The sequence below is a fragment of the Dermacentor silvarum genome, chromosome 8, assembly GCF_013339745.2.
Source record: "Dermacentor silvarum isolate Dsil-2018 chromosome 8, BIME_Dsil_1.4, whole genome shotgun sequence".
Classification (NCBI taxonomy): Eukaryota; Metazoa; Arthropoda; class Arachnida; order Ixodida; family Ixodidae; genus Dermacentor; species Dermacentor silvarum.
In genome coordinates this window covers 125,571,194-125,598,494 of record NC_051161.1, presented here as the reverse complement: position 1 = coordinate 125,598,494, position 27,301 = coordinate 125,571,194, and the positions used below count along the sequence as shown (strand labels likewise).

Here is a 27,301-nt window from a genome sequence, read left to right as displayed (position 1 = left end):
AGAGATAGACAACGGACAAAAACTAAGCCCTCTGTGTGTTCACTTCATTCTTGTCTGTTGCGCTGTAGTTTACGAATTCATGACGCTGCACAGGAGAAGAATGATGGCCCGCGCAAGGCCGTATTTCACATCCAGATCTATGCCTAACACACACACACACACACACACACACACACACACACACACACCACACACACACACAACCACACACACAACACACACACACACACACACACACACACAACACACACGCACGCACGCACGCACGCACGCACGCACGCACGCACGCACCACCGCCACGCACGCACGCACGCACGCACGCACGCACGCACGCCGCACGCACGCACGCACGCACGCACGCACGCAGCACGCACGCACGCACGCACGCACGCACGCACGCAGCACGCACGCACGCACGCACGCACGCACGCACGCACGCACACACACACACACACACCACACACACACACACACACACACACACACACACACACACACACACACACACACACACACACACACACACACACACCCACACACACACACCACACACACACACACACACAAACACACACACACACCCACACACACACACACACACACACACACCACACACACACACACACATCACACACACACCACACACACACACACACACACACACACACACACCCACACACACACACACTACAGCACACACACACACACACCACACACACACACACCACACACACACACACCACACACACACACGCACACGCACGCACGCACGCACGCACGCACCGCAACACACACCACACACCCACTACACGCACGCACGCACGCACGCCACGCACGCAACACACACACACACACCCCACACACACACACCACACACACACACAAACCACACCACACACACACACACACACACACACACACACCACACACACACACACACACACACCACACACACACACACACCACCACACAACACACAACCAACACACAACACACACACACACACACACACACACACAGAAATGTGGCAAGGGTGCATTGCATGAAGTACGAACAGTACAGAAGCAAAGAAGTACAGAAGAAAGCCAGCAAAAATTGGCGCTTGATGGTGCTTGGCAAAAAGACAATCATTGCAAATCTGCAATCGTGCTTGCCAGCCCATTTAAAGAAACATGGTTCTTTTTCCAATAGACATACGGACAGGTTGCTCATGCAAGCACATTCTTACGGTTGCATGTCATTATAAAAATCAGTTGGTGATCACAATGAATAATTTTTCCCCTGGACTTGTATATTTACTTGTACTTTCTCTTCTTCCTTTTTTATTATGTTTGGTTTCATCAGCACTGAATTTTATCAGCCTTTCTTGCTGTACTACTTTCTGGTGACCTTTACCATTCACTGCATTTTCACAATAAATCTTTTAATTAGTTGGAAGTTACCGTACCCTGTTCTTACGGCTTGCATTATACGCTCTTGCAACATTGCCCTAATAAAAATTATTGAAGCACGCAGAAGCATAATAAAAGCTGCAAAAGTTACTTGTTGCAGCCTAAAAAATAAATAGCCTGGCTGCAAACGGCACCAGAGAACACATAGGAAGAACAAGAAAACAGAGATTCAATTCTTTATTCAATTCTTTATTTGCAGACGTAGAACACACAGAAATACCAAAAATGGTTCAACCCGTAGCCAAAAGCTAGTTGCGGGTTCAATAAAAATAAATACAACAATACAAGTTGTCACAAAAGAGCGTGTAATCCAAGCGCGCGCCGCTTGTCACGCAAGCCAGCGAAAGACACGCCGGCCCCGCGGCGGCACTTCAACAGAGGGGAGAGCGCATACGCTTCAAACCACAACGAGAACAACGGCGCCTAGACGTCTAGAAGAGCATCGACGAAACGACGTTAACCGGAGAGAGAGAGAGGGAGCACACGCGCGCGCCGAGACACCTTCTCACCCGGCGAGTCGAGGGAGATAACTACAGCACGAACGTGCGCCAACAGCATGAGTCATCACCCCCCTCGACGACGCACGACGGCGGTGGTCGAAGGTGCGAGAAAAGAATAGAAGCTTCCCAGGCTTTGGCCATGCTACGAGATCACGACTCCGATAGGAAAGTTCGAGAACGCCTGTGGAAGCTATATAACCGCCGTGCGAGAATCGTCAGTAGGGAGTTCAGTCCGTACCGGTGAATTGATGTACTTAATCCCCTTCGCGGAAGAAGGGGATCCCCGCAAGCTAGTCGCGAGTTCATCCAGCGTCTGCATTTCCAGAAGAAGTTCCTTCTTCGAGATTTGCCCCCAGGCTACGCCGAGATCGTCTGACTCCAGGACCAGCACGGTGAATACGAGTGGACACTTAGTGGTCCTATTCATGTTTCTAATTTACCGTGTTGGACTCTGTGCTTGTCGGGAATTGTTTTCTTGGTTTGTTGATACCCATCTGAATTGTATTGTGTTGTGTCATAGCCTAAGTGTGCAAGTGTGTGTGTAACTGCTTGTGTGAAGAATATTGTTTGTGTTTTGACAACTCTGGGCTCTGACTCGGTCTTTAGACAGCAACCGGCGTTCGCTGGCGCACCAGAGGGCCCATTCTTAATTGTCCTTGATTTCGTGGGATCATTTTCGGAAGCCGATAAATCGGCTTTGGAATTTCGTCCGGCGTCTGCGCCTCGTTCACGGGGTCTGTGACACCAGTACAAAATAAGTAAGATACATAACGTGCATACTGTGCATACCGTGCATACATATTTATCGCACACCATGAAATTAGATGAGCGTACAATAGGAAATGCGAATTACTGAAAAGCATGTTACAGTATTCCAAGTAAACATATAAAAGACTAGTTAACAAGAGGATTACAGGCACGTTCCTGTATTATTAGGAAGGTACAAAATATACATTATTAATCTCGACAAAATCAAAACACTAGTTATGAATGATGTTTTTAGCAGGTTTCAGCGACTTACTAACACGAAAAAGCACATCATGATTGTTCACATTGAAATGTGTTATTCAGGCTAAGCAAGCATTTTTAAAGCACGGATGCAAAATTATTGGCTTGTTTTATTTCTGCTAGTAGTTTGTTACAAATTTTAGGTCCTGAAAACTGTGGCAAACGTTGTCCGGAAATATTATTAGTTGGAGGAAGATTAAAATTTCCGTACGATTGATTTTTGAATGCAAGAGAGGATTAGGATGTGTAAATATAAAAATATAAAAAGCAGGTTGCTTTAACTATATTGAAAACACACGTGGTTATTTTAATTCGTTTATCATATCATACGGCAAAACATTCAATCTATTAAAGAAAGGCAGACTAGGTTCATCGTAGCATGAATGGGTAATTATTCTCAGGGCTCGTTTCTGAAGTTTGCGTACAGGTTCAAGATAACTTTTGTATGTCGCACCCCATGATTCATTACGGTATGTGATATGGCAATTTATGAGTGCAAAATATAAAATACACACGGTGTTAGTATCGAGATGATGACGTGCTTGTGAGAGTTCGTAGCATCCCGATGCGATCTCTGTACAAACTGTGCTTATTTGTTCTTGTCAGTGCAGATTGCTATCTAAAATCACGCCAAGATACTGAAATGAGCAGACTTCGTCTAATGGAAAATCGTTTATTTGTAAATGTAATGATTTAGCAGGGAAGATATTGCTACGCGTTCGAAATACTACATATTTAGTCTTTTTAACGTTAAGCGTAAGTTTGTTCATTAAAAACCATACCATTGCTTTTTTGAACTTTTCGTTTGCTTTAGTTTGCAGATCACAAATGTTATCAGCTATTACTACAGTACAAATGTCATCGGGGTACATAAGAACTTCACTTGTACCAAAAATAAGTGGGACGTCGTTAATATATAATGAATATAAAAGTGGGCCAAGTGCTGATTCATGAGGGACACCAGCGCGCATATTCTTAGGTGATGATGGAACATTGTTCATTCTGACTACTTGCACTCATTCACGAAGGTAGCCAATAAGAAGATCTAATGAACTACCGCGAAAACCATCATGCTTAAGTTTATGTAGAAGTATGTTGTGATCAACAGCATCCAAGGCTTCTTTAGGTTCAGGAATATGACACACACAAGTCTATTATTTTGCAAAGCTACAATAATTATTTGAGTTAACGTTACCACTGCTGACGAAGTTGAATGATTCGGACGAAAGCCATGTTGCGGTCGGCACATAACCTGATACTTGTCAATAAATTTGTGGAACCGATGGGTTAGAATTTTTTCAAATATAGTATGAATGGTACTGAGCGCGCATATTGGATTCTAATTACAAGGGTCATTATGGTCTACATCTTTGAAGATAGGGAGCCCTTAGCAATCTTAGCTGAGACGGATATTTAGAGCAGTTGACGGAGTGTTTAAACAAGTGGCATAGAACTGGCCAATATTTCTATATTCTCCTTAATCATTCGAATAGAAATACCATCTAGTCCGGAGACTTTAGAAGTTGACGTCTTACTGACTGTTGCCATCACGTCTTCAAGTTCAATGGTATACATAACGAAAGTGTTAGGTACGGGGCTCGGAGATATATATATATATATATATATATATATATTTTCTGATTCACCAAACTTCGCTGCCAGGTCCAACAACCAAAAGTTTACTGAACATGCCAAGTAAATGCTGGCTGACAAGCAATAAACCGAAGAAACACAAGAAGGAGAAACAAAAACGAATGTGTATTTATAAGCATATCCTGACACTGTCTAAATTAATGATTATATTGACATAGAAGCAGCCTTTCGACAGCAGGAAGAAGAATCAGTTCTTTCAGCTTTCACCTTTTGATTGCAGGCAATTCAAGCGAGCATAAACATGTAAGAATAGAGTCTGTTTGCGAATACCAGATAGGAATGAACATTAAGGCTTTCCTTCATACTTTCTCACTTTGGCTGAATAATCCAGTTTGAAATGACTCCCATTAGGATGTAACAATGCTGATTAAATACCGGTTAAATACAACACCAGTGCTACACATACGCAAACGCACAGCCTTGACTTTATCACAGCCTTTTCTCTCCGGGCAATTGTCTTTAGATAGCTAAATCAAGACTGATCAATGTGTAGTGAAGAAGAGGGACGATGCAGTGGTGCATCCTTACCAGCGCTGTCTAGTGGGGCAGGCTCTCCAGCGCATCGCTCGGACTACGCCGCTCGCGCTCGCGGTTCCTTGAACTGATCAGACGGTCAGCCTTACGCTTGCGTGCAATAAACGCCTTTACAAATGCAACAGAAATAACTCGCGAAACGGGTTGGTCTGTTTTATCTGTGCAAGCCGCGAGAGTGTTTTTGCTTGCAGGTACAGTGGTCATGGACGACGTAACACTCAAATAAAGCTCGCCCTCGCAAACTGCGAGGCCGAGCGATGAGGGAAAGCGCGAGCGGCGAGGAGACCGAGAGAAGGAGAGGCCGGGCGAGAAGCATTGTCGCTACCTCTAGTTTTATCAGTCTTTCCATGTTTTCTGGCATGGAGGAAGGAAAAAGTTACGAGGGAGCATCGCGAAACGCGATTGAAGCCAAGAGTGTCGTCCCAACACATGCTGAAAACATCAGAGCACGGAGGATACGTGAGAGCGAGCGGTAGTTTTCAGTAGTCCCGGTTGATTTTTTTCGATACTCATTTGAATTTTCCTTCCTGCATACCCCTTCGAAACCAACCGTCTCGGCAAATCTCGATTCTTGTTCCGTGATCTCGAGGCAAGAGGTAGCGTGTTGGGCCAACACTGAGAAAAGGGACTGGGGTCAAGGCTGGGCTTGACAAGGCTGACTGCGTGACTTAATGCTCTCTCCAAACTTTTAAACGCGTAAGCATTTTTATGCCTACCCAACGAGAAACTTGTCCGTCACGTAAGAATGAAATGGCTCACACCCCTGTAAGCAAGCAAATAATGCAGTGGCTCATACCCCCGTAAGGCTGAGGCTACAGTGAAGCGAACAGTGCATACATTCATTGAAATCAGCCATACAACACACAGAACAGCACACGTTTCAATAAAGAACAAGCTCAAAACAAGCATCCGAACCGTCAAAAAGCATTACATATCTCCTCAACAGTTGTAGTGGTGGTTTTGCAAACGCTTCGTTGGACATCCACTTTCGCACGTTCATAAGGACCGATGATAAGGGTCTGATCGAGACCGACAAGGGTGATAACAACCGATAAGGGCTGATAAGGGTTGGATCTAGTCCGATAAGGTTGATAACGACCGATAAAGTATAGTAAGTGCTTATGCTGGTCCGATCAAGTTTGATAACGTTGATAATGACACCGCGCTGCGTGGAGATGAGCAAGTGGCACTATTATTACGCCTACTTGAACAAGGCCAGTGAAGTTTCTGCGTGAACTTTTTCATTCCTCCATATTTTCTGGTCTAATAACTCCGCCGTCACGCTATGGGCGAGGTTCACACGCTCCTAACGGTGCCGCGACGCGGCGTCATCATGCCACAGAGGACATCTTTCGCGTATCGAAACCCCGAAATGCTTGCAGGGTGCGAAATGAGCTAATTGATATGGTGCGCTCTGTGCATAGGCTGCGCTATTTTTCAAGTTATGGAGTGTTCAGCTGAAGTGACAGGGTGGGACGGCGATGCCGAAGACGTTTTGCGTTCTGGGGTGGCATTCCGGCGACTAGGGAACGACCGAAAAGGTGTTGTTGTTTTGTTTACCGAGTGACAAGGAGCAGCACGAGAAATAGAAGGGGGCCATACCGCGGCAGGTTGGTGGCGATTTTTAATGTTGAATCGAAGTATAGGCGTCTGTTCGAAAAACAGTTAGATGCCTAGGACATCATCACTCCTACAATTTCGATATCAACGGTGACGCCGTGTCCCTGGGGCGTGAAAAACCGACGCTGAAGCCTAACGCCGTTCCAATGATTTTTGAAGGCCTTCAAGCGTATCTCACGAAGCCCAAACCACGATCCCGCTCACCAAGAAATGGCATTGCTTTGACGAGAAATCTGGCCCCGTATTCACAAACGGTTCTTAGGCTACTAAAGTTCGTAAGAACAAGTACAGTCCAATAAGAACAGTAAACATATCAATAGCTATGACCGCCGACTAATTAGAAACAGTTCTTACAAACAGAAACCATTGAGAATTCAGCTCTTGAAGCGCAGGGAACAGCTCCGTTTCCTTTTCTTTGTCTTTAAAGGAAGTCATTCCAAGAAAGTGGCCCTTGCAACAACGATTTCATTGTTTTCATCTGCTGATAAGATACTGCTCACGCTATAACGAAAAGTGAACAACTGTGCTCGTCGAACAATCTGGCGCTATGCGCAACCGAGAGTTCGCGCTTACTTACATGTGAGTGGGTGTACAATAGCCAAGACATTTTCCTCTGTTTACAAGTACTTACTGGCGCTTTGTTGCGAATGCGCGGGGTTTAATTTCACTGGAATATTTAAAAGCGGAACATATAGAAACTTTGAGGCGAACTGAGCTGATAAAGAAACCTGGGCTCAGACCACCCTGCCAAGGCGGCCGCATTTCGATGGGGCAACAAAATGCAAAAACACCCGTTTATTTTGATTTAGGTGCACGTTAAAGGACCCCAGGTCATAAAAATTAATCCGAAGTCCCCCATTACGGCGTGCCTCATAATTATATCGTGGCCCTGGCACCTAAAATCCCAGACAGACAGACAGACAGACAGACAGACAGACAGACAGACAGACAGACAGACAGACAGACAGACAGACAGACAGACAGACAGACAGACAGACAGACAGACGGACGGACGGACGGACGGACGGACGGACGGACGGACGGACGGACGGACGGACGGACGGACGGACGGACGGACGGACGGACGGACGGACGGACGACGACGGACGGACGGACGGGCGGACGGACGGACGACAGACGGACAGACAGACAGAGACAGACAGACAGACAGACAGACAGACAGACAGACAGACAGACAGACAGACAGACAGACAGACAGACAGACAGACAGACAGACAGACAGACAGACAGACAGACAGACAGACAGACAGACAGACAGACAGACAGACAGACAGACAGACAGACAGACAGACAGACAGACAGACAGACAGACAGACAGACAGACAGACAGACAGACAGACAGACAGACAGACAGACAGACAGACAGACAGACAGACAGAGACAGACAGACAGACAGACAGACAGACAGACAGACAGACAGACAGACAGACAGAGACAGACAGACAGCCGACAGACCGACCGGACAGACAGACAGACAGACAGAAGACGAAGACAGACAGACAGACAGACAGGTACAGACAGACAGAAGACGACAGACAGGACAAGACAGACGACAGACAGACAGCGAACAATGAACTTTTTAGAGGTCTTGAGGACTAAGCCGGTGGAGACCCGCTGGGCCCTCGGCTCGCCCGCTGGCTGCTCCATGTGGAAATCTAGCGGAGGCCAAGCCTGTCCCCCTTTTCACGGGCCCTCTGGATGGCCGTGGACTGGATCTTGAGTTCGGTACTTGAGATGGCCTGCTGCATCGACAAAGACCGCTTCCTCGTTGTGACCAAAAATCTTAGTCATAGCTTTGGCTCTACTGACGCGTCTGCCCTCGTTGTGTTCGGGGTGCATGTTCTTGGGTATCGGTGGAACTGTGAGTTTAGTTCGGATATTGCGTGGTATGTCATGTTTGACGCCGTGTTGGGTGTGGTAAGAGATGCCGAGATTTTTGAGTAGTATCTGGCGGCCTGGCTTAGTCTTGGCCAATCGCTCGTATTGTGATATTTGTTGTGCCTCGATAAGCTCCTCGAGGGTATTGTGTAATCCCAGTTTGAGAAGGAGGTCTGTGCTGGCGTGTTGCGGCAATCCTAGTGCTTGTTTATGTATTGACCTAATGAGGCTGTTGAGTTTTGCCTTTTCTGCGACGAACCATCGGTGATAGGCTGCCGCATACGTGATCTGGCTGAATACGAATGATTGGATGAGGCGGAGGATGCTAGCCTCTTTCATGCCTTTGTGTTTATTGGCGATGCGTTTAATTGGTGATGCGTGGAAAGAGTAGATGGCGGTACTTTTACTATATATGGACTTTAATCGTTTGTACTGGCCGGATGAAGTGTCATAACACTGATAATGACACCGGTTTGCTGGGGATGAGTAAGTGCTACAATGCTTACGCACACTTAGACAACTCCCAGAGGAGTTGCTGCGTGATTTTTTTAATGTCTGTGAGTGCGCTAGATATAGAATATGCAGAATCGGCATACGAAGCTTAATAAATTGCGGAGCAAGTCTTTTGTTTTTATCAGAAAAGTGAAGATGTATGCGTTTTCCTTTCTATTTCACTTGGAAGCCGCGCAAATAGTCAGTCAAGTTAAATTCAATGTGCCATAAAGATTGCTGTTCCCCTCCTAATGCGTGGCTGCTTGCACTGTTGGACTTGTGACTGAATATATTTTTCTAGCGAGGATCAGATGTCCGGATAGTTTGTTCATGATCAGATAAAAACAGCGCTACCACATGGCTATACAGTTCATAGTTAGGGTATCTGTAGGTGGGCTCCTTCTTTGTTTTGTCCAATGTGGTAGCGATGTTTTAATCTGAATTTTATTTCTGCTCGTTCGAAAAGCACGCTTGCTCTCCATGCAGGTGTTGTCCGTGAACAAGAGTACCTGTTCCCAAGTCCTGAGAACCAACGAGAGCAGACGGGGCAATCGGTAATTGTGGAATATTTTCATCCGTGTATCTGATTTATTCATGCATTCAGAATCATCGTACTAAAGCTTGTACAGGATTTTAAAACATTTTAAAGGCGCTGCAGTAATCAGTTGTCATCCACAAATTTCCCCAAAACAGAAGTGCCAATGAGGGACAACGGGAAATACAGTGACATTAAGGTAATTATTGGTTAAGCACAGGTACGGTGAAAAAGCGGACAGGTTTGCCTACTCTTCGAAAATATGGATGAAATGTTAGCAATCTTCTTCCTTAATTGTAATATAAGTGCCTAAACCTAAATGTTGCAGCGCCCACCGAAGCCGCAACGCGGGCAGTCTGAGGTCGTCGCTCTCGGCCGGTGCCTTGGTGCCGCCTGTGAAAGATTAAAATAAAGTTTAAAATAAATAGGCGCTTGCTCTATGGGCAAGCACGACACGAGCAGTTATGTTCTAGAAACCTGCTAGGCTTATACTCTTGTTCTGGCGCTCCGCTGTGACCCCTCGGTTCCCGGCAGTGGTCAGAGATGACCCACCGCAGTAACCTACCGCCCTCAGACAACATTCCGCCTGACGCTACCTCACGCCCGCGAGACGTCACAGCTCTCCAGCTCCACCTGCCCACGTTCTGGCTCAAGAACCCGCAGGTTTGGTTCGCCCAGGTCGAAGCCACCTTCTATCTGCATCACATCACAAGTGGCAGTGAGGAGAGGTTTCACCGTGGGTAATAATGGACAGAAGGAAAGGGGTCGTGACTGTGGCCGTTTGAAGTCTGCGCCACAAAATCTGGTCACTTATGGGAAGAGATTTATGCTGTGGGAGGTAGATTAGGCGGAAGTTTCTGTAAAACAGGGTGAGGTCGTGGTAGCTGAGGAGTCGATCGCTGGCAATGCGAGACGAAGGCGGGTCGCTTTCAGCCCGGTTGACGAGTGATCGGGCCTGGGTGTGAGCGGCTGTGTTTCCTGGGTGTTCGTTGTCTGCAGGGACCCAAAGGAGTGTGATGAGGTGATTAGGTGGGTGAGTTGATTCGACGATTGCTCGTATCGTCGCACTTTCCACCACCGTGTCCGCCCAAGCAAATGGTCGGGAAACGTGCCGCGAAATCACTGCAGCAGCTGACCTCGCCTTAACAGATAATTTTCGCACTATATTTATGTGCAGGGTTTCTAGAAAAAGGCACATGCTTTAAAGTGACTGTTTACAAAGGTCAGCCAAATAAGAGCCTTAAATTTGTTATAAAATTTTAGAGTATGTGCCACTGACCTGTAAGTTGATTAGTGTTGCTAGTAGCGTAAAAAAATATATGGTACATGGCAGAAGCATGCAGATGACATGCTTTGGCGTCGTAAATCGATGTAGTTGACTTGGGTTACGACTGTAACACTATTGTGAATTTTATACTCACTTCGTACACCTGCTGGTATGCGAAAAATTCATTACTGTACTTGACTTTCAGTCTTCGGTGAATTTCAATTGGTCTTACTCGAAAAATTTCATGACAGAATTTGTCCTTATTTGGTGCATGTGTCAAGTGGGGCGGCCATCTTTAAATGAGACTGGGGCAATGTTTGTTCAGCTACACGCTTCTACAAGTTATAAAATATTTATACACTGCTGGCAATAATTCTCCCAGCTTGCAAATATGATACAAGAAAATTAAAAATATTTGGCTCAAATTAAGATTTTCAATGGAATAGCTCTTGTACTGCACAAGGCAAGTTTGCATATTGGTGGTCCTCAGAAATGGCATTGCTATATATTTCAGCGCAAGTATAATGTTTAACTAAAAGTGCATAGGTCTGCCATATGCAGCTCTATGTGCAAGGCGGGGTAATTGGGAAATTAGGCTCGAGTCAAAGTAAACTGACGCAGCAGTACTCATCCCATGCCAATGTAGAGACAAGCCGTACAATCTTTATCTTTTGTAGCTGGGCTGGTTTAGGGCACTGGGACCCATGTAATTTGGGAGAATTTAGATGAGAGCTACATAGACAGCGCATTTAATCTCACGACCTGCACTGTTCATGGATCAAATTATGTTAGCAGAGACAAATTTGTCGTTGACTATATCAGAGTGAGAGGTTATTTATATGCTGATTTCAATGTACACCAGTGACACCATTAAGATTAAGGTACCAGAAGTTTGAACGGAGATAAAAATTGTAGGCGTGACGGTAAATTGTCAGCTACGCTGACGGTTATCCGCAGTATGTTCATTGTCACTATTTTGTCGTATAATTACCGGGTAAATTTTGAGATTTGCCATTTGTTGTTTGCATCACGCATTACTTCGCGCACATGTAGAGGCTAGGTTACTCAAAGGTTCAGGGACTATTCGATAAATAGGTAACCTCTCATAGGTATCGCTGTACTGCGCGCACTGTAGTGCAGCGTAATCTAATAAAAGTGATTAACGTTGTTCAACTCCTGTCGACCGAGAAATTCATGGCGTTTTCTATGCGATCTTCAATGTTGACGAAAGCGTACACAACGTAGCAACCGCGTTAACTGATTTCGTTTGATTGATAGTGTAATTGATTGAGAGCAACCAAGGGGCCAGAAGGGCTAATGTCGCAGAATGTGCAATAACTTCAACAACCTGGCATGTTTTATTGTACACAGTGCTGTTCACCAGCATTGTTGCCCTAGACACCTTCAAAATGCGGCATCCGCGAGTCTGTGCTCCGTTGTAGGATGCCATAGCCGCCCATGAACAGAGTTGATTGTATTGACACGTTCGGGATAGCTATAGCTGGTATCGCACTCATGCAAGACTGCCATACCACGGCTAAAATATGATATACTATCAGTCATGATTATGTGGAATAATATCGAAACCTTCAGCAAAGCCACCCTCACAGGGACAGAAATACGAAAGCATTTTATAACTGGAAGGCTTGTTTCTTATTTAGTATTCTACCCAATCAATTTGTAAATATGCAGCGATAGGTCTATTTCTTTGCTTTACGGTACATTGAGTGTGGTGGAGAGCGCTGGCAGTTCTTTATGTAATCATCTTGTAATATGGGCGTCTCTATTGTTCTCCTAGACATTACTGTCTCCAGCAAGCTAATTTATGACCAAAATAATTAAAGACTCCTTTCGCTAAAGACGATTTTGTGAAAAGAGGGGTTATGGTACGTGCAATGTGTGCCAGTAGTTTAAGATTCTTACCGTAGTTAGGAGCCGTATAACGTAAAACTATTCCAAACTGCTTTTATTCCCATCTCCTGACCTCGAATTTACGTAACCACCGACGCAAGCATAGAGCGGTAGCGCAAAGCGTTGTTTGAAGAGCCGAATCATACGCTCTCTTCGTTTATAAGAGGTCACTTTTGTTTGATTTCTGAGCGAATAGCACTGCCTACATTGAGTGGTTTTTCTGATCTGATTGGCTGTCAAGAGGTGAGGAGCACACTGAAGGAGAGAGTGTTTCGGTGGGGCCGAGCCAGCGCAGGGAAAGTAGATAAACGGATGGGGAGGGTGGTGCCGGCGTCTGCGATTGGTCCGCTTCCCCTAACTTAGCTTGTCGTTGCTGGTCAGAACTGGCGGCGACGTGCAACGGAAGTTTCTTCTTTCTGGGGTTTTACGGGCCAAAACTAGTTCTGATTATGAGGCACGCCATTGTGGAGGGCTCCGGATTAATTTTGACCACCTGGGGTTCTTTAACGTGCACTACAACGCAAGTACACGGGCGTTTTTGCGTTTTTGCATTTCGCCTCCATCGAAATGCGGCCGCCGGGGCCGAGATTCGATTCAGCGACCTTGTGCTCAGCAGCGCAACGCCTTAACTGACTGAGCCGCCCCGACGGCTCGCAACGGAAGTTTAAAATGCGGCTAAAACGAATCCGCTGGGAAGAAGAGTTGGCTGAGCGATGTCGCATAAGTGCCGAAAGGCCTGGATAACGCCATACGGCCACGCAAAACTCTTTATCATACGGAAATAAATCTATGCTCCCGGTAGCTCCGAGTAGCCAGTGCAAGAGCGTTCGATAGGCAGCCATGTTCTATTCCTTTCGGAACGGGGCAGTCTCCGGCTATTCAGAAGAAAAAAATTCAGCTTCGTTCAGCATAATAATGCATCTTTAACACGTACATGTCACTTTGATTGAGTGAGATTTCGTGGTTTTGTGACGCCGCGTAACAGACAGGGCCCATTATGCATAATCAGTGTGTACACGCCATATCAGATGGGAAGTTTTCGCGGTTTTTGTGACTTCGCGGGACCGACCGGTGAAGTGGGGATAGCTCGAAAATTTTTGACTAATCGTGGATGGCTGATGGCAGAATTGGAATAGAACAATTTGGAATAGCTTTTTGTTATGGTGCCCCACAATTGTTGCAAATAATACGAATAATTTCGTTACTTTCAAGAGTGATGCGTGCTTCGTATTTTGTTTCTGCGGTGTCCTCGGCGAACTATATAAGGCACCTTGTTTATACTTCAAGGAAATAAAGGAAACGTTATGAGTAAAATGTAGGCAAAATTCTAAGTAGTTGGATTATATGAGCCTTCTGCTATCAATTAGCTATGCAAGTACTAGAGAGCGTTATGAGTGTGTTTTAGAGTGGCACCAAAGTGAGATCGCTGCCCTGGCATAAATACAATGGTCACCCAGGCCAAATAAGCGGACATGGGGAGAACGGCACGGCAAGATTTTGTGATACATTGAATGCGTGTTGATTCAAATAAGTTTATGAAAAAAAACTTGAGCAAGTCATCGAATGTGTCATGGTGCTTTTATCAGCTACGTTTTCCAGTGTCCCGTGAGAAGTCTATGTAACACAAACACTTTATTCAGAAAAAAATGAGGGGTATATCTTAAGTGCAATCTGTCGCAAAATATTACACGGTGGCTTAATCAGGAGCATTAATAAAATTTACTGAGCTCTCGTCTTTTCGTTTTTTTTTTCGTGCGTGATATAAGGTTCCCTGGTGTCCTCGGTTGACTAAACGAGGCACCTTCTTTATGGTATGGGACAGTGAGGGCCAGGTGATGGTTAATATGCAGAGAAAGTTCGAAGTGGGTGGGTTAATGGGGGCTCGACAATACATTACATATGCAAATGCTCTGAACTATTATGAGTGTGGCTCACGAGTGGTGCAGAACTTAGCTCGTTACGCTGGCAGAACTGCAGATGACACATAAATAAAATTTAGCAATCATTGGTGGAGCACTATGGCCAATCTCTGTGGCAAGTTGAATGCCCGTGGATCAAATGCAGTTTTTGTAAATAATTTCTTAACGAAGCGCTACAGATTGTCCTATGGCGTTATCAGCTATGCTTCATGCTGCCGCTCATAAGTGTAGCTTTCGCTCGATTTATGCTTCCTGGAAAAGAGGGCTATGGCATTTACATTGTGTGAAGAAATTTCCGCGTTCGTGGCCTAGTTAGAAGCGTTGCAAATAATTGCGCAAAACTCCTTCTTAAAACTATCTTAATGCGCAATACGACGCTCGTAGTTGGTTTCTCCGGTGTCCTAGGTGCATCTCGCTCATATTTAGGCAAGTACAAGGGCAAGTTATTGGTATTATATGTATGTATGCGAAGTTCGAAGTGTGGGGACTAATATTCCTTTTGCAGTAAATTACGTATGCAAACGACCGTAACTTTACAAGTGTGGTTTACGACTAACGAAGAATTTATCCCCACTGCCCTGAATGGTTACGAACGTTTGCTCTTCATGTAAAACAAGTTGAAAAAAATCATGAGCCATTGGACTCTGTGAAGGTGGATGACGAGCGAAGCTATTGAGCACACGACACAGAGGTGACACAGAATAGAGAGCGCAAGGAAAGGAAACTAGATACGCAAGCGCTTGGAACGCAAAGAGAGGGCGGTGCGAGCGCAGACATGGCCGACGCAGGTCGCACAGTGGCAGCTCTTTGAGAATCCTATATTATCTACGTGAGACTCTACTGATCTTGAAAATAGCGCTTATCGATAGCTAATCTACACAAAATGCATATCCAAGTGATGAGACGTATAAGCTTTTGCATAGAATGAAGCCATTTTGCACCAAATTAGAGACGTGAGTTTTTGTTGACGCGTTACAAAAATGCACAGTACCCTAGCAATACGCAGCTTCGCTGCAAAAAGAATACACTGCCAAAACTGACTTGGAACCCTAGTTGAAATTGTTAGAAAGATGGGCGACGGGCCGCCCTTACAGAATGTAGCAGTGTGAAAACAATGAAAGAACTTATGACACTGATGTAAAATAGGTGCAATACATTTTCCTTACTTGCCGTAGCCTACTGACACAGTTCCAAGTCGCTTACGCGCTTACACGTAATTTGCACGGAGCTCGGATATACGCGGCTATTTTTTTCTTTCCTGCATACCAACCAAAACTTTCCACCAAACCGAACAGTTGGCCACTCGGGCTCTACAATGGGACTCTGTCAAAATTTGCTTCCCTATGGGTGGTTCCGGGTTAACTTGCGTGAATAGTTGGCTACTCGTCGCTAGGACCACTTTGTCGTGCTCAGCAGTAAAGCTGTACCTTATTTCCGTTTGTGCCGAAAATTGCCTGTACTGTTTGTTTGGTGGTGCAGGAAAGGTTTGTACTGCTGGTATCAGATAAATATTTCCTTCAACGAGCCTACAAATTAGAAGCCTAGCAACAAGTACGAACGGCGTTGCTCAGTTAGTTGCTTTGCTGCGTTAGTGAGCCCAGGGGGGGGGGGGGGGGTTATTCTGTAAGAGTCCACTTAGTGGACTGTCCACTTCGGCTATCGCGATTGGCTCCAGCAGCACGAGCGAGAAGGAGACTGGCTGGATCCTTCTCGCTTGTGCTGCTACAGCGAATAGCAATTGTCGAAGAGGACAGTCCACTAGGTGGACTCTTACAGAATACCCCCCCACTACATCCACATCTTGTCGTGTACATGGAGTTGCGGGCGGGCCGGGTTGACCATCAGTGAGGGCCCGGCAGGGAAGGCGAGGCGACGTACAAACAAGTCATCATCATCATCATCATCATCATCAGCCTATATTTTATGTCCACTGCAGGACGAAGGCCTCTTTCTGCGATCTCCAATTACCCATGTCTTGCGCTAGCGTATTCGAACTTGCGCCTGCAAATTTCCTAACTTCATCATCCCATCTGGTTTTCTGCCGACCATGACTGCGCTTCCCTTCTCTTGGTATCCATTCTGTAACCCTAATGGTCCACCGGTTATCCATCCTACGCATTACATGGCCTGCCCAGCTCCATTTCTTCCGCTTAATGTCAACTAGAATATCGGCTATCCCCGTTTGTTCTCTGATCCACACCGCTCTCTTCCTGTCTCTTAACGTTAGTGCTATAATTTTTCGTTCCATCGCTCTTTGTGCGGTCCTTAACTTGTTCTCGAGCTTCTTTGTTAACCTCCAAGTTTCTGCCCCATATGTTAGCACCGGTAGAATGCAATGAGTACAAACAAGTAACTTTTGAGCACACCGCTCACCCGTAACCATGTATTAAACTTCAGGTACAAACAAGTAACTGAAGTTTAATACATGGTTACGGGTGAGCGGTGTGCTCAAAAGAAAACATACAAGAAAAGTTCAGCGTGCATGTACCTGCACGCTAGCGCAAAGCAAAAGTGTTCTCCACGTGGCTGCTGGCTGGTTTTCTTATACCGTCCACCATCGGGGCAATCTCCCCCTCTCTTCTCCTCCTCTGCAGGACATGGGGCAAACCAGACGAAGTAGAGATGCTGAGTGACCGTAATGGGGTGAACGGTCCTCAGCGGGAAAGGAATGGTTGCAGGGCGACAAGACAGGTTTCGTCTCTGACCCTCGCGACTGACACGCCTATTCATATTGACGAGCGAGATCGTTAGGCATGCCAATTACTCGGCCATTCTCGGACGTGGTCCGAGAATGGCCGCTCAAAGTGAATCAGAATTCGATTCCCGGAACACGTGTTCCGGGCATCGCAGCTCTAAGGGAATCGGAACAGACTGCCCCGCCGCCGAAGGAGATCCCGGTGGGCAGGGGACGGCATCCGCTGGCCAGAGGGATGACGCAGGTCGATGCTTGCAGTCGTCTTCGGTTGTCGCACAGCCATCTTGAACACGAAACACCGTGATGTTCTCCAACGTAGCTCAATGTCCCGGTCAGAGTCTAGATGCCTCAGAAAGGTCCGCAGCAGTTTCTAGTTCACCGCATATGTCTGCGGAACTTCACCGAGACTCAGCCGCTCAGTCAGCAAGCGCGAGACAAATCCCCACTGAGTTCTGCCAGGCTTATTTCCCCGCTCAAAAGTGACAGTTTAACTAACGTACAGCAGCACTAAATACATACATAAATTTGTTATACGCTTCACAAGACATGAGTTAACCCAATTGCGTAAAACCTTTCCAATCCTACGTCAGGAAAAAAAAAAACACGATGTTGCTGAAACGATCGAGGATCATTCTTGATATAGGGGCTTCGACTTAAGCCATCGGCATTTCCATTGAGAGTCCCATTTTGATAGCGCATCTCGAAAGAATATTGCTGCAAAGCGAGACTCCAACGCAGGAGGCGACCATTTTTGGAAGTCTTTGTCTGCAACCATCTCAGAGGACAATGATCCGTTTCGATGATGAACCTCGAGCCCGCAAGATACCAAGACAATTTTTGAACAGCCCAAACTAGACAGGCGCACTCTTTCTCAGCAGCGCTTGAGGCCTGCTCTCCACTAGTGAGTTGCCGATTTGCGTGCACGACGGGGTGTTCCTCCTCGCTCTCTTCCTTTTGGCATAGTACAACGCCCATGCCTCACTCGCTCGCATCGCACTGAACCACAAATTCCCTTGTGTAGTCCGGCGATCTTAGCACGGGCGGACTCGTCAGTGCACTCTTTAGAGTGTTGAAAGCCGATGCTTTTTTTTCGTCCCAGAGGACGCTCTGTGGCTCAGTCTTTCGTAGAGCATTAGTCAGAGCGCTAGCTAGCTCAGAAAAGCTCGGGATGTACCGCTGATAGTACCCTGTGACCCCTAAGACAGATCGGATATCGGTCTTTGTACGGGGCTGCGGGAAATCTTGTATCGCAGCCACATTTAGCCCAGAGGGACGGCGAAGGCTCTGTTCGATCACATGACCGAGATAGATCACTTCCGCTTGCACAATCTGACATTTTGTTGCCTTGGCGGTTAAGCCGGCTTGACGCAAGCGGACCAACACTGCCCTCAGATGTTGCATATGGTCTGACCAGGATGCGGAATATATCGCGACATCATCTAAGTATGGCAAGGCGAACTCTTCCTGTCCTCTCAATACTTTGTCCATAAGTCTTGAAAAACAGTACGAGACATTTTTCAAACCGAAGCTTAAGACTGTAGGGCGGAACGTTCCCAACGGCGATATCAAGGCGGCATATCTGCTAGCCTGCTCTGTGAGCGGAACCTGCCAGTAGCATTGAACTAGATCTAATGTCAAAATGAATCGGGTGCTACTAACTTTCTCGATGCGGTCTTCGATAGGATGAATTTTATCTTTAGTGATCGCGTTTAGTCTGCGGTAATCTACACAAGGGCGCGGATCCTTGCCCGGCACCTCAACTAGGATCAAAGGCGAGGTGTAATTGCTCTTGCAAGGCTCGATCACACCTAGAGTCAACATGTTTTTCACTTACGTATCCATAATCTCACGTGGCCGCGGTGACACTCGATAAGCCTTTGAACGTACCGGCTCCGAAGAAGTGAGCTCGATGTCTTGCGTTAGAACCGACGTCCTGCCTGGCCTATCTACAAATAAATCCTGAAAATCTTGCAGGACTTTCAGCAACTCGGTCTTTTGTTCAGGCTCCAGGTGTGCTTTAGAAACTAGTTCCTTAATCAAGGCTGATCTCTCTAACAGCCGCTGTAAGCCTTCCGACGTGTGCGCAACAAACCAATCTGGCAACTGCGCTTCCGATAACTCAGCTGGTGCCACTATACAGGGACTTCCGATTGCGCGGATCCAAACTCCTGTGGCTCCACCGCGGAGGAATTCTCTATCTCCGTTTTCTGAGATTGCGAACCGCCATCCACCTCACATAGTGTCGTTTCTGCGACTGCTTTTGCAGCTAACTCACGAGCTTTCGGTCTCGTCGGATCCATCACGCTAGCCTCCTCGAAGATTAGCCCTTTCTCGCGCAGGATCTGATCCGACCTTTTTGAGAACAGGTAAGGGTATTGCGTAGGAAGCGTAGGCGATACGGCAGCTTCCGTCTCAACTGTACCTAAATGACCTTTAATAGCTACTTTTGCAACCGGAAGACATGCATTGTCAGTTCCTAAAGCTTGCTTTATCCAGACGCATTCACCCGCGAACCGCTCAGGTTCCACATAAGAGCTGTGAACCACGTCCATGGTAGCCGCGGTGTGGCGCAGTACGCGACATGGTTTCCCGTTTATCTCAAGGTCGCGTATATACGGTCCGAGCAGCTTCATGTTCTCGTCATTGTAACCAACCGATAAGAACACTACCTTGACCTTGTCACATTGTGGAGCAACGTGCCCTGGTTTATGACAGTTGTAGCAAAGAAAGGGTTTCCTCTTTTACAATTTATATTTTTGCTCTACTGTAACTCTAGGGATCCTTTCCAACCCGGAAGTGCTACATTTGGAGGTACCATAAATTACAGGCTCGTTCTTTCTCTTTTCGGGCCCTAGCTTCGGCCTGCCGAACCTGAAATTGAGATTGCCTTATCGTAATCCTCAGCTTCCTCTTGGTTAAGCGAGCGATTACGTCCGTTGCCTCGCCCGGTAACAGTGTAAGCAGAAGCTGTGGCCTTGACTCGCGAGGAACCCTTGCTTCTCGCATGACCGCTTAAAGTTCACCAAGAACAAACCAATGTCCTTTCCGAGCTTACAAGTCCGCATCAGCTCTGTCATCTTTAATAATATGCGCTATCCTGCACTGTTTCCATGTCTCCTCTGCCCTTCTGCTCAAGCTGGTTCCATTTCAATCTCGAGTGGCGTCAATTCTAGTGCGTGTTCCCTGTGTTCCTTACGTTCCCATTCTTCACGTTCTTTCTGTTCTTTATGTTCGTCCTGTTCTTCACGTTCTTTCTGTTTTTTACGTTCCCGTTCTTCACGTTCTTTCTGTTCTTTACGTTTCTGTCGTTCATGCTCTTCTGCCTGACATTTTGCAGTTTCCTTCTGTGTAATAATCTATAGGCATTCCGTAAGCTCAACATCTTCAGGCCTTTTGAGCAAGAATAGCCTCAATCAACTACTGGTTTTCGGAGTGCTTCAGTGACATCCAGGCGCAACTCCTTCGCTAGCACCAACAACTCCGGTTTACGCAACGAATTCAATTTCATGGCTGTTTTCAGTGCTGCTCTCTCTACTGTACTAAAATATTCTGCCGCAACCTAACTAGGCGACAACAATAGCTGGAATTACCCGTTCTCTTCTAATACTTCAACAAAACCTGGCAGAACTCAGCAAAGAAAGTCGCACGCTCACCAACTTGCAGCCAAGAATCCGGCGTAGACCATCGCAAACGCTGCATTCAGTTGCGACTTGGTAGACGAGGCTCACAGATCCATATCTCTTCGCTTACCATCCAGTTGCAGAGCGAGTTGGGATTTAATGAGTTTCACCGCTGCCTTCCAGTGTCATGGGCCGGGGTTTGTGGAAGCTTCAACGGCGTTTGCTTGGAGCTCGAATCAGGTTGACCATCGGAGAGGGTCCGGCAGGGATGACGAGGCGATGTAAAAACAAGTAACAGAAGTTTAATACATGGTTACGGGTGAGCGGTGTGCTCAAAAGAAAACATACAAGAAAAATTCAGCGTGCATGCACCTACACGCTAGGACAAAGCAAAATGGTTCTCCACGTGGCTGCTGGCTGGGTTTCTTATACCCTCCACCATCCGGGCAATCTGCCCCTCTCTTCTCCCCCACTGCAGGACATGGGGCAAGCCAGACGAAGTAGAGATGGTGGGTGACCGTAACGGGGTGAACGTCCTCAGCGGGGGAGGACGGGTTGCAGGGCGGCATGGCAGGTTTCGTCTCTGACCCCGCGACTGACCCGTCTATTTATGTCGACGAGCGAGATCATTAGGCACGCCGGTTACCATGCGTTTGCACGTGGGCCGAGCATGGCTGCTCAAAGTGAATCGGAATTGACTACACGTGGTCTGCGCATCGAATCTCTAAGAGAATCGTAACAATGGCGAAATTCGTTATTTACCCTTCAGTACGATCATAATTCATGTTTTGTATGCAAATGTGAAGATAATTTGGGTGACTGGAATTAAAACACGCCTTCATGTCAGCAGTTCCAAGTATCGGTCATCACAGTGTCGCAGCACACAGTGCTCTGAATTTCTTTCCTATATATCTGAGGGCAATTTTCCCCAAGATTTGAACAATTTTCTCCTTTTCGCTATACAAGGCCTCAAATTTTTAGACATAGGAAAATTTCTCGAGAGGTGGCATCACTGGACTGACCATCGTATTGTTCACGCAGGCAGGGGCTGCCCAAACTGCAATCACATGCATAAAGTGCGATGCGAAAACGCGTGTTTCCGAAGGAAAGTGCAGTAGCTAAGAACGGGATGGCTTCGAGAAGTAATCGTCCGGGCACTGAAAATTTAAAAAAAATACGAGGGTCGTCCAGAAAATAAAGGCCGTTCAGTTATACAAAAGGAAAAACACAAATATTTATTAGTAAAAAAAGCAATTCTGTTACACATAAGAAGCGTCCTTCACTTCCCTGCATTTAAACATTTGTTGTATCGGGTGACGAGCTTCAGCATTCCTATGGTATACTCTTCCGCCGCCAGTTCATTAAGCCAGGTGCTCACTGCATTCTCGAACTCTTCATCACCTCCACAACGTTTACCGCCCAGAAACTCTTTCAGCTTGGGGAAAAGGTGGAAATCGCTAGGAATAATGTCAGGACTATAGGGTGGTTGATCAAAACTTTATCATCCGAACTGATTCAGCAATTCTTGAGTTGCAGCAGCAGTGTGAGAGCGGGAATTGTTGTGAAGAAGCACAATTCCTTCAGAAAGCATCCCTCGCCTGCTGTTCTGGCTCGATCGCCATCGTATTCCTAGAGTCTCACAGTAACGATTTGCATTGATCGTAGTGCCTTTTGGCATGAAGTCCACCAAGAGAACAGCTTTACGCTCCCAAAAGACGGCTTCCATGACCTTTCGTGTTGAGTGTCTGTCTGAATGTTCTCGTTTTTTTGGTGATTAGGGATGATGCCAGTCATGTGACTGGCACTTGCTATCTGGCGGGATGAAAGACACCCCGGTCTCATCACTACTCACAATCCGATCAAAAAAGGCGTCTCCACCTGTGCGATATCGGGTCAAGAATGTCAATGCTGAGCCCATTGTCTGAGTTTTTTGTTGGTAACTTCGTTGCCGCGGAAACCACCGTGCACAAATTTTGTTGTAGCCGACACGTTGCGACACAATTTCACCAAGCAAACAACGAGAAATGTCGGAACACACAATGTGAAATTCGCCGAGACTTACGTGCCTGTATTGAAAGATTATGTTGTTCACTGCAGTCTTTAGGTCTTGTGCGGAGAGTGATGGGCGTCCAGGTTCCATTTCATCGTACACATTTCTTCTTACATTGTTGAACATTTCAGATACTTTTCTCCCGTTTCATTCCTTCATTACATTATCACCATTACAATACCGGTAAATTTCTCACTGTTTCACCTTTTCAGCTTCAGAAATCGAATAACACTCCTAACCTCACAGTCGACGGGATTTTGAATCACGCAGTTCATTTTGACCATTACGCCAACTGCACAAGGGCTACTTCTTGCAACCTCCACTCGCCGCATTATGAGCGCAGTTGTTGCCGAAGTCAGTTGACCCTAAAAAGAGAAAGTTTGTATGTAACAGAATTGGTTTTCCAATAGATATAGTGTTTTTTATTTTGTATAACGAACCTGTCTTTATTTTCGGGATCGCCTTCGTAATTTCGTAGAGCTGGCCTATTGCCAACCGCTTGAACGAAACAGCTTCGCCAGAAGTTGGGTTGAGATCATGCATGGTCGCACAAGTGTGTTGTAATGTTTGGTATGAATTGATAATCTGACTGTCTCATCTGTTCGCGTTGCATATTATATGCGTGTGGTACTAGCTGTGTGAATTTTGATCATTACGTCTAAGTTCAGTTTTGGTAATATTACATGAGAACCATCATGAAATAGCGCGAAACGGGACGGCACAACAGAAAGGAAGACGAACAATGTTTAACTTCCTTTCTGTTGTACCCATCCCTTTGTGCGCTATTTCAAAATGGTTCTCATGTAATAATAACAAAAGTAAACTTAGACATAGCTAGCATACTAAGCTTGAGTAAGTGCCAAAGTCTACAAACTAATCCCATAAAATTAGATTTAGCACTGCAAAAGGAACCCGCTCGATGATTCCAACGCTTCATTTACACAACCCCATATGCGTTCTGGCGACAGCTGCTCGTATGTAGGAGGGGAGCTTGATTCGAAACTGATGTCGACGACACGCATCTCTAAGAATAAAAGGAATGCTTCATGTGGCTTTTGCGTTTAAATCAGAGCTCATGCGTATTACAGTCAATCCACACTTATGTCTTTATACTATATGTTTATTCATTTTCGTATCCAGTTACTGTATAACGTGCGGAAGAAGTACAACACTTGCCTTGCTTAACTTTAGGTATTACAAAAAAACCATTAAAATGCTCACTTTTGATCCTCACGATTCTACGATGAATCCTTGGTGTACTCTGATGGCGTACTCTGTTAAAAAATTAAGAAAAATTTAACCTCGTTCTGTTTTTTTAAACCTTATAACTCACGAGATTTATTTTCCTCCTTTCCAGCGTCTCTCTAGAGAATAATATTATTACAAGGTTTGCTCACGCGAACAATTTCATCTCGCCACAAGTACGAAAAAATTACGGCAAACAAGCGGTGAATTTCTCGGCTATTTCATTATGGTGTTTCATACTGCTCTTCATTAAATGTTATTAGTCATCACTAGTTTTGAAAAAGAACTCAAGAACTTCCTGATTACAACCTATACTTCTGCTTCAGATTTAACAGCGTCTGTACATTGTTCGTTTTTCTTTCTTTGTTGTCTTTTTTGTTTTATGCTTTGTCGTAATTCTAGGTACATGTGCTTTTTTATATAAAGCTTGCCTGTTTGGTTTCGTACCTAAAGATTTAGTAATCTTAAAATGCTCTTTACATATTTGTTTCTTGTAAACAAAACACACTCTGTACACTCTGTAAAACACTCTGTAAACACAAAAACCCTGTACTTAATGAGCTCTATTCCATTCTGTGTAAAGCGTACATATCTAACCAGCATGTCATTATATGCTGGGTGCCGGGCCATAGAGGCATTGAGGGTAATGTTCGAGCAGACCAAATGGCCACATCAGTTACATCTCAGGCATTACATCTCCCTACAGCTGCTGTTCCTGCAACAGATTTGAAGCCTTTCCTGCGAAAGAAACTGCGAAGCCACTGGCAACGCTTGTGGGATGCTGAAATAAATAACAAGCTTCACTTGATAAAACCACAATTAGGTTTCTGGCCCCCCGTAACGAAAACACGACGAACTGATATCCTGTTCTGTCGTCTAAGAATAGGACATACATATGGCACCCACAATTTCTTGCTTACTGGTGATGAACCGCCAACCTGTGGTAGATGTGGTGAGAGGCTGACCGTCCTCCATGTCCTCGTGGAGTGTCGGGAAGCCGAAACAGAGAGAAAGAAATATTTTCCTCAAGCGTACCGGTATCATGTGCCTCTTCATCCCATCATGTTTCTTGGTGAAGAACCGCTTTATAACGCCAAAGCAGTCGTCGATTTCTTGAACGATGTGGTCCTGCATGTTATTAGCCCATTAAGGTCGTAGCGCATCCTCTTTCCAGAGGATGCCGCTGTGATAGCAGTTTTTTATAGCACATGCCTCCAGGCCCTTGTGGTTCAAGGGCTCTGTTTAGGCAGTAGTGCTATTTGCCAATTACTGCATTTTAAATATTTTAAATACCGTGTCATTCTTTCTCAGTGCATTCTTCATTTCATAGTACACCTCATGAGTCATTGCCATGATTTTAGTACATGTATATTTTACGCACTTTACAGCGATTATTTTTAGGCCCCTTTACAGCCATGCTTCATGTACTTCTCAGAATTGATCGTTCCACTGCACACTCACAAACACTGGCATGGCGCTCTTTGGTCATAACTGGCCCTTGCGCCATAAAACACCACACATCATCATCATCACATATTTGTTTCTTATACCTGACGTCTTCCGCCAGCATTCGTACATTTTCTTTATTAAATTTGTTGTCCTTGATTCGATATTATTCAAGATGTCTTTATCAGCGTATAGTTTCTATTTCTGCCATTTCAGTTCTGGCGTGTTTGCATGTTTTTTCCCGGAGGTTTCAGCACAATAAATGACTACGAGACCTTCTCCTATAAATCACGATGCAATTCTTTATACTTAAGAATAAATTTTGATTCTGATTTTGATGCTTCACCAGCCCTCCAAACGAACAAATTAGTCTAAAGACATCGAAGATTTTGTTGATAAGTTGAAGAACTGAAAGCTTCCTATAAATGCTATTCAAAGAAACACGCGAATTTTTCATGTTTATTTCTGAGGGTACCATTCTTGCTCAATGCTACGCCAAATACTTTCTATTTTTAGTGCCAGTATTGGATGTATGTTTAGGACAATAACAGCGCCAGATAGTCAAGGACACAAAGAAGAGCAAGACACTGGCTCTGACTGACAACTGAACTTAACTTCACGTGGCTCCAAATGAGACATAAATCATGCGCCACTCTTCCACCTAGTCGGACTCAAATCTGGTGGGCGCGTTCCATTATTAAAATGGATAGAAGGCGTCGGGATCTTTTTCTCGAGCACCGATTAGCAGAAAAAGCCGTATGTGCACCAGTATTTAATACTATACCGTGACACTGAAATCTTAGTAAGAGCTCTAGAACTTCGTGGCTCGAGTTTACTCCTTTGTGCAAACATTTATTGAAGGGAAGCCGGAAACGGAAAAGGAGGTGTAGAAAGCTGCTCAATGTTTTGTCTTTAGACGGTGTATTTGCAGCGGTTCTCTTTGCGGCATATAATAGATAAGCTGCCTCTGCCTCTGGCTCTCAGGTAGTAGTTGCGCGTGTCAATGAACAATTTACTACTGCCGTATTGCCTTGTAATAGCTGTACATGGTGTCTATATTATTCAAAGCCATAGCAATGACGATTTTAGTCTTCGTAAAAATTCGCTGCGGTATTTATTTGCGTTAGCATTTCTATGGTTACCCAACGAGAAAACTGTCCGAGAGTCCGTCCGTCTTTCCTTCGCGTAAAACGGTCGCTTTCAAATTAGAGCCAGCAGCAATGTTTTACCACTAAGGTTGCTCACACTTTGCCTTAGATTCTTTACAAAGTTATTCCTAGGAATTTTGAGAATGACAGCCTATAAACAAATGTCATGAAACAAAACACTGGCAGCACATGCCTTTGATGTTAAATCTTCTGAAACTAAATATTAAATGTGCGAAACAAAAAAATTGACGGTCACTTTAGCATACACCAAAGAGGGTGAAGACGCGAGCCTGCGCGCTCAAGGAACA

The 27,301-nt window shown here is 45.5% G+C and overlaps 1 protein-coding gene across 2 annotated transcripts in view; it reads left to right on the top strand.

Moving 5' to 3' along the window:
* LOC119462392 (membrane metallo-endopeptidase-like 1) overlaps positions 1 to 27,301 on the top strand; it is a 258,366-nt gene that overhangs the window by 222,113 nt on the left and 8,952 nt on the right. The window contains exon 3 of one of the 2 annotated variants that reach the window (XM_049671870.1): positions 9,644 to 9,711. The exons of the other annotated variant lie outside the window; for it this stretch is intronic. The gene's annotated coding sequence lies outside the window, so the exon portion shown is untranslated. The remainder of the gene's footprint in view (positions 1 to 9,643; positions 9,712 to 27,301) is intronic. 2 annotated transcript variants of the gene reach the window in all.